Consider the following 10,825-nt stretch of genomic DNA (forward strand, 5'->3'; position numbering starts at 1 on the left):
TATAAAATTAAGCACTCAACCCTTTCTAAAGGAGAACTTATCTCTATTATTTAGACTGAATCAAACTATCTTTTTTATGTCATCTAGAACTACCTCAAAGTTACAACAAATAAGGGTATCATCATGCCTTAACTGATCTTTTGTTTCTTGCCCTTCTAACTCTTATTATTACTTTTGATTAGGAAGAATCTCTTACTCTTACTATATCTATGTTGCTACCCTTATGGTTGTTATCTGATACTACCTTCTAAACTGGGGTTATTAGGCTAGGTTGATCTGATATACCTCGTTCATTAGCCATCCTAAAGCTCATAGCCTTTAACCTTTGTGCTTTACTCAGAGCCTTAAATAGGTATTGGGGTTATGGTTTCTTATCACGACATCATTAGCAATATCTGATCTGAGGTCACTTATAAAAGCCTCTATTTTGACCTTATCTATGTAAATTACTATAAGGGAATACTTGGCTAGGGCATTCAATCTAGTAGAGAATTCCTTTACTATCATGTTACTCTATTTCAAATTGATAAAATTTTGTAACCTTACATACATGATGTCAACTAATAAGAACGTTTTCTTTTAAAAGCTCATTTGAAGTCAACCTAAGTCATGTCTTTTGTTTGGCGGGTTTCACACAATATTTGCCACCATACCTTAGCATATTCTTTTATGAAGGGGTCGACATACTGAATCTTTTTTTTGTTAGTCATCTCAAACAGCCCTATGACATCTTCAACTACCTCTAACCATTTATTTGCTAGTATTGCCCTTAAAACTAGGTTACCATAAACTTAGGAGGCTAATGCTTAGCTACCATATGATAGATAGGGTAAAACTAACCTCGATAATAACCTGCTACTACAATAGGGAATCTTTAAATTACTCTTATAACATACCTCTCTAGTTACATACCCTTGATGGGAATATATCAAAAAAATGTGCATAATTGGACTATTTGAAAATGTTAATGCATGATCATAATTACAAAGTGTGTAAAAAGATGATGCAGTAAAAACACTTATTATTCAATACTCATATGATATTATGTGTATAAAAATACTAGCAAAAACAATGATAACAAAAACAATAATAATAATAATAAAAATTATATGTTTGATAAATCTTGAATAACAAAAGACCTATTTCCTTATGCAACTACTAGTTGGATCGTTAAATCTCTCGTGTGCCTCGCTACTTACCTCTACCTATAAACATACGAAAGGAAACGTATGAGTAAAACTTAAGTAAGTGATGACCCTTTCAACACCCAACACAACTCTCTCTCTCTCTCTCTCTCTATATATATATATGTATGTATATATCTAGTGGTAAATCTTATATTCCATTTGTAAGTTAAATGCGGTAATACTATGGCACTTTAGTGCCCTGACATGGATGACCACGGAAGTTGTGAAGCTGTAAGTTGAAATTGACATTTTTGATACCTTGGTGAAAGCTACCATTATGTCTTGTACACATGCCAAACAGCCTAGTGGGCTATCTAATTGAGACACCCTAGTCACATAGGGAAATCTCATAGTAGCTATTTCCTTTACTAAATAAGCTTATCAGAACTATTAACTAACCATCTAGAGATAGCCCTTACCTCGGGTATATATATGGTGTATCCCACTAATCACGTAAAGAATATCTAAAGCCATATCTTTACCATGCACACTTGAACTAAACTTGGTGGCTACACGCCTTGGCACAAAGTGCACGATGCATCTTATAGGTATCTAGCCTTATTGCTTTCGTAATTACCATCACTTACATACACAACTGGTGATTATCTAGTTATGTGACACTAGTCTTAAGGTTGTTAATTTTTGACTCAGATTTAACTCGATTTAAGTTTGTGTTGTCGTCCATATAGTTGGATACCTCACTTATGTTTTTCTCGAATTCTTTATCTTCTAATAGCTAATTCTATTTCTTACATGACTCTCCCTATATATGTATATAGCCTATATATATATATATATATATATACCTCACTTATAATTGTGTTTTATCTTTATCTGGGGGTACACAGTCACGTGCTTCTTAATCCACACTCGTGTGCCTTCTGACCCATACACATATACGTGTGACATTTAACACATGGTCGTGTATAGAGTAGGTGCACACGGGAAGTTGACTTGGACATACTTTTGTATATGATGATCCATATGTGCAAGCTATGTGCCTTTTGACAAACGTTGTCCATTTTTAGAAAACTATACATGGGTATATGTCCTATACCACATAATCGTGCATATCTTCCTTCAGAATGAGCACAAGATTTTTGGACTTTTAAAATTTTTGAAACGACATGGGTGTGTATAAGGCAATACATAACCATGTGTCGCGATCTAGAAATTGCACCCTAAGTTTTTTATACTGTTCTAGACATATATAAAGTCATTCAAACACATATTTAGGCCGATACAAAGAATCCCCAAGTCCCTTAAGTAATTTATTTACTAAAAGTCATGCTTAATAACCAATATACACATCACATCAATGACATTATTGGACTATCAAACCAAAACACATAATATTCATACATTTAAGAGACTAAACATGCATATGGCTTATTATAATCTCAAACAAAGTCAAGTACATCATACAAATCATCACTTTCATGTCTACACAACTCTAATTCATATGAATACTAGAGAAATTTCAAAGATTTCAAGATTAATAAGGGTAGCCACTCCACTTACTTGTCTTCTTATGCTTAGCGATGCACTCTTCTTGAAGCTGGTGACTTCTAGTAATGGACGGTGATTCCCTAAGCAACCATAAGCTTCTCTCTCACTCTTTTTCTCACTTTTAAGCGACTAAAAAACAAATAAATGTAAGAGCATTAGGATTAATCACATTTTTATTTTATCTCCAAGACATAATACACAAGAATGTATAAGACCATACATGACCATATGTCTAATTGTATAACTAGGACAGCCTCCTATTTCACCATAATCATAATCTGATCTACTAATTGACTTTCTGTTGACCATACATTGTTGTGTATCCTTGAAAATCATTAATTATCAAATTTAAAACTAGAAACAAGACTAAGATGCCCTTTGGCTTACTGTGGGTGCTACAACTTTATCTTGTTAGGGTGATAACTTAGCCACTACTACTACTTTATCATTGGTGGGGCCTAAATTGGATGCTAACACTCTCTAATGCCTTTTGTTCTTTCTAGGAATCTCTTGTATGATTTGCATGACCAATGCTTTGTCCTACTACTAACATACCTGAAGTTGGTCCCTAAGCTTTTGTTTGGCTCCTTTTTTATTAGTGACCTCTAAAACATCTATGTTTGGCATCCAAGATCTTCTCATCCTAGACTAAAATCATAACTCAAGCAAATGCACTACTTAACTTAGTGTAGGTGTAAAATGCTTACAATAATAGATGTGCGAGAGTAGTTAGTGTTACATGAAAGGTTACTTTCTAACCTACTTACTTATGTACTTGATGGACATACTAGAAATTAACACCTTTTTGGGTTCTAAAATCATGCTTTGATACTATAAATATAACACGCCTCTCTAGAAACATACCTCTACACAAAATATGGCCTGAAGAGACATGCATTACTTTATTTTTTAATTAAAGACAATGGAATTTAAAAGCATAAAATTAATTCACTTATATCTAAAAGTGTGGAAAAAGGTGTAAATTAAATAAATATTTCAAAATGCATCAAAATCTTCCGTTATTACATATCAGGTGTCTAAAGGCAATTAAAAATCCATAAAGTGCATATTTGAAAATAAAACACATAAATGCATAATTTCTAGGATGACAATTTTGCCTTTCACCTTCATACAACAATTTGGCTAGACCGTTGGCTCTCCCGCATGCCTCGTTACTCACTTATACTTACAAAACCATAAAAAAGAACATATGAATGAAAACACTTAGTAAGCTGGTGACACCTTGGTACTATACACATAACATAAAACTAAAATCCTGACATTCCCTCGTTATATATCTTTGTGGCTAAAGTGGATTTTTTCAGTTCTTTACCATGTCTATCCACCTATTCTCGACATTCTCGTGCCCTATATACATAGGTTATCTGACACAGACTGGAAAGGCCTAAGCTAATCTTAACATCTCTGATGCCTTAATGAAAACAAATGACACCTTACGTGTTTACTCAACATCATGCCTTGCGTACATGACATACGACCTATTGGGCTAACTAACTATGATGCCCTGAATAACACATAAAGCTAATAAATTTGGCATTCCATTTGTGAATCTCAGTTTGGTCACCACTCGACACCATTGTGCCTTGATATAAGCCATCCACATAGGTTACAAAGGCCTAAGCTGAAATCGACATATTTGATGTCTTGGTTAAAACATAAGACACCTTGTGGTCACTATCTATCGTGCCATGTGCACATCTCATACACCCTATTAGGCTAGATAATTGGGACACTTTAGTTATATAAGCTAATTGGAACAGTTGTCCAAACCATCATAGGATGACCCCCACCATGGGTACATATGTGATACATACAGTTGACCATGTAAGGAATAACTAAAAAGTCATAATCCTTTTGTTAATGTTTGTGCTCTAGAGCTAATCGAATTTGATATTTGTGGATGTAATTTTGTATTAATAATTAATAAAGGATTTATTATTGTTCAATTCATATGTTGCCTGTTAGAAACAATTAAACATGCCAAGATCCAAATTCTGTGAAATCTGTAAATAGAATTTGCGTACCCGTTTATCTGTTCGATGAAGCGTCTTCGAATTCCACGCGAGGCGTTGACGTTAGTCTGTTTCCACGACGCCATTTGCCTACGTACCGATTTCCATTTGGGAGATTGATTTACTGTGTGTATTCGTTTTGGCAGGAGAGAAAAGCTCTCTGTATAAAATAGTATTCTCTTCTCACATCACCATTTCATTATCATTCATCATTATTTTTTGGGAGGCAGTTAAGACCTTTTTATATAAAGGTCCAACCGCCAATAACCGCCAATCGGGTCAGGTCGGGTCGGCCCATCATAGGTGGACCTGGATCCAATATCTCCCACTCACACATGATGGAAGACCCGAACCAAATACTTAGCCACAAAAATCTCATATATCAGTACGTTTCATACTTGTAAATGTGTCGTGCGACCTCGCGAGCAACCTGCACTTGGGAGCTAATTACTATGCATCTGTTAGGAATAGCATAGCCGCTTCAACCCGAATAAAACAAAAATAAAGCGTTAGGCTCGCAGCACCCCAGACTTACTCGATAACACCAGCTCCCTTTAATCCCTCATTTTTCATTGTGTTATTTTCCTATGTATCCATGATCAAGTCCAATCTCCATATGAGTGACATGATCGGCTAGCCAATGGACACACGTAGTATATATAAGTCTTCCTTTTCTACTCGAAATTCTTAATTTAAACTTAGCTGCTTTTTTAGTCATGTTCCATAGACCGAATCATGCGTGGTCATAGGTTCCAAGCTAAGATAGCAACACTAAGAGTAAATATCGAACAATAGTAAAAAGTCAAAGGGTACTAACATGAGTTAATCCTCATAAAGTCTCACACAGTGAAGGTGCAGGGATTCATCCTTCCACTACTTTAACTGGTCGTCTTACTTATGCACACATGGTATGAATCATGTGCTACAGTGTGTCTTTCTCAAATGTCATTCACAACACTGTACAGATCTTAGTTCAGTCGCTACCCCGAGCGCCTAACCTGAGTTCTTAATCATCTTCACACTTACAGGTATTTATTTATATTAAGAACTCACATCTGACATTCATAAGTTATTTGGACGTGGGGAATCCAAATCGGTCATTTTTAAATGTATCTATTCATGACCTCATCTTGATCGATCATCAAGGCGACATTTTTATTTCAATAAATCTTTTCTTGAGAAATTCGTCTCTCATTGGTATGCTCTCTCAGCATCACAATTCTCAAGAATAATGTCTCATCTTTGCTCGCTCTCTCAGCGCCAAAGGCGATTGCTCGTGTGAGTGAGCCAATCTCTAACTTGTGTGACATTACAATCTTGTTGAGCTAAAAAAAAACGATGTGTATGCAGTGAAAACCTAAGAATTTCGGGACATAAGTTCAAAAACATAAAATGAACTTAAATTCATGGTTTTCGACGTTGTGTCATTAGTACAATATATAAGCTCAACACTCATCAATCATTGTCTACGCAATCCAAGAAATTTAACATGTGTAAGATTTACTTTTCTTGGAAGAATCTCAGTCAAAGGATTAGTGACTATACAATGCATAGAATTATATTGTACGTTCATTTCCCTCTTGGAAATTGAGTCTCTTATTACGTTGTGTCTAGTGTCGATAAGTTTAGTTATCTTAAAAAAAAATTAAGATCTTTCATTTCAACAGACAACCATTGCTCTAACAATATTGTCATGTTTACTTAGATTCACAAAGAATCTTCATAACCAAACAGTTTCTTGCACATTTACTGAATAGGCTACATTCTAGGCTTCCGATATGGATACAGCTACGCATCACTGTTTCTTATCGCTCCAAGATATGGTTCCTTTTAGAGTAAGAAAACTTAGCCGTAATCTAATCTGCGTTGGTTTAAAAACACTTCCCCAATTGGCATCTCAATAACCAATCAAACGCAAGTTCGATCCTTAATCACATAATTAATCATCCACAGAGCCTTAAAAATATCAAAAATTCTACAAACAGCCTTTTAGTGCTCTTTTCAACATTTACTTATATCGACTAACCAGCCCAATAACAAAATAAATATTTGGGCATACATGCACTATAACATACATAATACATCTGATGGCATCTGAATAGGTAACTTTTGACATTTCTCTATTTCTATCTTGAGTTTTGGGACATATCTCTTTTGGCTCAATAATTCGTCATTTGACACAGGAATATCGACGGGTTCACAGTATACAATATTAGATTGTTCTAGAACCTTTTGAATATTACGCTCTTATGACAGAGTCAAAAGTTTCTTTGCACAATTCCTCTAAATTCAAATTCACAATATGTATTCTGTTTTCCCATATCCTGCAAGTCAAACATATGGACAACCATCCTTTGATGATTATCACTTACTTCAAATCATTTCTAGCTATTTATACATCATCACACACATTGATAGAATTACAAATTTGTCATCAAACTTTGTCAAATAGACATGATGGTCTTGATTTAATCATTTCAAAGTTCAAGTACCAGTAACTAGATGACAGTTTTAGGTCATTCAATGTCTTTGAAGCTTGCATACTCTACGCTTCAGACCTATAACAATAAGATCTATATCTTATTTCATGCAAATTTCTTTGTCAAGTTTTCCACTAAGAAAAAATAAATTGTCTTGACATTCATTTGGTGTAATTCTAAATTCAAATGTGTTATTATAGCTAAAACCAAATACATTGAAGTAAATATTATAAATGACGAAAATATCCTTCTACACAATCTATACCTTCTCATTGGGTATAGTTTTTCGCTATTAAGCGAAATTATATATATTTATTAAGCCATCCGTCTTACGACTAATTCAGGAAACTCATTCATTCCCAATGAATTTTCGATCTGGCGATAAGTCAACCAAAACCTAGAATTGGTTTGTTTTCTTAGTATTTTATCTCTTCTTCCAATGCATTTCAAATTTTTCTTATTAAAGGATGGGACATTTATTTCAGGTTCTTTATCATCTTGGGGAGTGGTTATGAAAACCTTGTTTTCACTTTAAAAAACGTCACTTGAATACTTTTGGACGTCCACTCCAATGCAATTGAGAATTAATGCTCTCACTATCCGAAATAGATTAAAGATTAATCTCAATGTTCCCACTAGGGTGAGATGAATGAAGCAAACAATTAAAGATCATTACTCCCACTATCCGAAATAGGCTGGAGCTCAATTGCATTTGCTCCCACTAACTAGAATAAGTATAGGTCTTATATCTTAGGACTCAACTAATGATCGTTAAGATATACCCATCCTCATTCTTTTCTCATCTAATTCAGATGAAACCTATTATCAACATCATCCTTATTAAGAAAATTTTCCTCTATGAATGTAGTATCTCTAATACAAATTCAGTTAATCTTCCGATGAAATCCTCCCTAATGAACATATACCCTTTGGAGTGCTCAATGTATCTGATAAAGATACATTCATTTCTTCTCAGTCCCAATTACTCTAACTTATGGGAAAAGTTATGGATTGATATTGCCAACCACTAAGGTTGCAATCAATTAACTTAGATTTTCTATTTGACCATAACTCATAAGGAGTAGAAGCAACTGGATTAGTAAGCAATCGATTAAGTTCTCAAGCAACAATAAATATCATATCATCACAAAATGACTTGACGGTTTTGCTTGCGCTCTAACTGACTTAACCATTTCCAATAGAGTTCAATTACTCTTCTTCACTACACCGATTGTTGTGAAGTTTTGGAATTACTATTCACCATACTATTTATTTCATTACTAAGTTCCTTGAACTGTTGGAACAAATGCTCAAGATCTCGGTGAGTTCATAAAACTCTTATCTATTTTGTCTAATTGATTCTCAACCTCAATTATATAGTGTTTAAAGCAGTCTACTGCTTCTGACTTATGAGAGATCAAGTAAACAAAACCAAATCGAGCATTGTTATCATCATTAGTAATGAAAAATGAGATACATTCTCAAACTTTACATTCATAGGAAAATATATATACCTAAGTATATAAATTGCAAAGGAAGTTAAACTCATATAGTTTTGTCAAATGGTTTTCTAGAAGTTTTTCTAACTAGGCAATGCTTACATATGGACACTTCTATTTATGTGAAAGTTCCTAATAAACTTTCATAAGCTAATTTATTCAATCCATCTTGGCTTACATGCCCTAATGTAACATGCCATTTATTTGCATTCATTTCCATACATATAGGAGAAGCAAATAATGAAAAACTTAACATTATCAAAAATGTAAGGTGACAAACACCATATAACCATTCAACCAACAAACCAAATCTGTAGAAATCAATTTTATCACATTTCAATAAAACATTCAGAGAAATTCAAATTATATCCTAGTTTAAGAAAAATAAGTACTTTAACCAAGATTTACTAAATATTTGGAGCATATTGGATTTCGTGTAGGTATAAGATTCGATCATCTGCAAAACTTATTTGCTTGTGTCTATTCCTCTTACTACAACCTTTGTGTTGTTGTCTACATATATCCAATTCACTTTATTCAGAATTCGATAGAAATCTACTAAAGATTACCTATCATGAACTACTTGGTTGGTGGCTTCAGAGTCCATAATCCACGTAGGATAATACTCGGTTAATATCATAGTATTAGAAAATCAAAGTTTCATCACTTGATTTTAAACAAGACTATCATTTTCATCTCTTCTTCTAGTACTTTTGCCACTCTTTTCATTTCAATTCCTTGTTCTTATTCTTTGAGCATTAAACGATCTTCTTCCTATATTAGGACTTGAGCCACTCACTTTTGAAAATTGATTCTGCAACGTATGCATGAGCATTAAATTCAACTACCTCATGGGCGCTTATCCTCCAATTTTATGTGGCTAGAATAATTAACAAAAGTCCTTCTTTTCTTATTGTGGGTCATATTTACCTTGATGCACTCCCACTTTCGAGAAGAAATCGTTTTTCTAAATGAACCTTCTGTTTATGTATCAGGTTACGCATAGCTGACTTTAGTTTCATAATTAAATTTGACATTCAATCAAATTCAAAGATCAACTGTCATCAGTTGGGGACTGCAGTTCCTCCAAACTTTTCAACTAAAAACAGACTTATGGCATATGCAGTTGAACTTTCATGGTACTTATATATCAGATTGATAATCATGAAACTAATCAAGATATCACACGAAGTGGATCTTGCTTCTTACATGCGTGATGTGCGTCCACATCATGTTTGTGTAAGGCACTGATTAGGTTTCTATCCCTTAGTCAGCCACAACTAAATCTTAACCTGATTCACAGCCTCTAAAGCCTTTTGCTCATCTAGGATATTGTGCATTTCAAATGCCACATGGTTTAATTCTCTCTATTCAGTATCATTCTCATTCACATCAGCCATCATTTTCTAAGATGTTATGGTTAACTAGATCACAGAGACATCTATCAGACACAACGTTATCAATGCAAACAAATACACATCAATTGTCGCAATTACGCATTAAAATTTTAAAATATCTCACATAAGGCACAAAATCGAAAGTTCACTATGTTCCCAATCATCTCCCATGACACAAATGCTTGACATTTTAAACTTTAATCTAATTGCGTCAATATTAATTTTGGATGAGAATTTCATTAAATTCTACCAATCTCAGAATTCCCACACTTAATAAATATATATGATACAACGAATGTATCATCTATTTTGACTAGGACCATTTCATCAACTCGTATCGATCTTTGAGTCACTTTATCCATGATAAAGTCTCTATTACATTTGCGTTAGGTCAAATACCTCGCATTGTGTTAATTTTGGGAATAACGATAAAATAATGAATATTCTATCGTACATTACTAAGCGTCACTCTATAGCAAGCTGTAATGAATCCACTCAGTCCCAAAAAGGTTTCAAATTCTTGTCCCGAATAAGATCATTGGTTACGGGGATCACGCATGAATATTTTCTCTTTCCCAATTAAGAGAATTCAATAGGATATTGATAGTTTTGACATGCAACGTGATGGTCTCTAATCAACAAACTTGCATGAAATAGAAAACATGTGTCCCAAAACACCAATATATGTTTTTGGGAGTCGGAATAAGATATTACATGTCA

This window comes from Mangifera indica, unplaced genomic scaffold, assembly GCF_011075055.1.
Source record: "Mangifera indica cultivar Alphonso unplaced genomic scaffold, CATAS_Mindica_2.1 Un_0011, whole genome shotgun sequence".
NCBI classification, from domain to species: domain Eukaryota; kingdom Viridiplantae; phylum Streptophyta; class Magnoliopsida; order Sapindales; family Anacardiaceae; genus Mangifera; species Mangifera indica.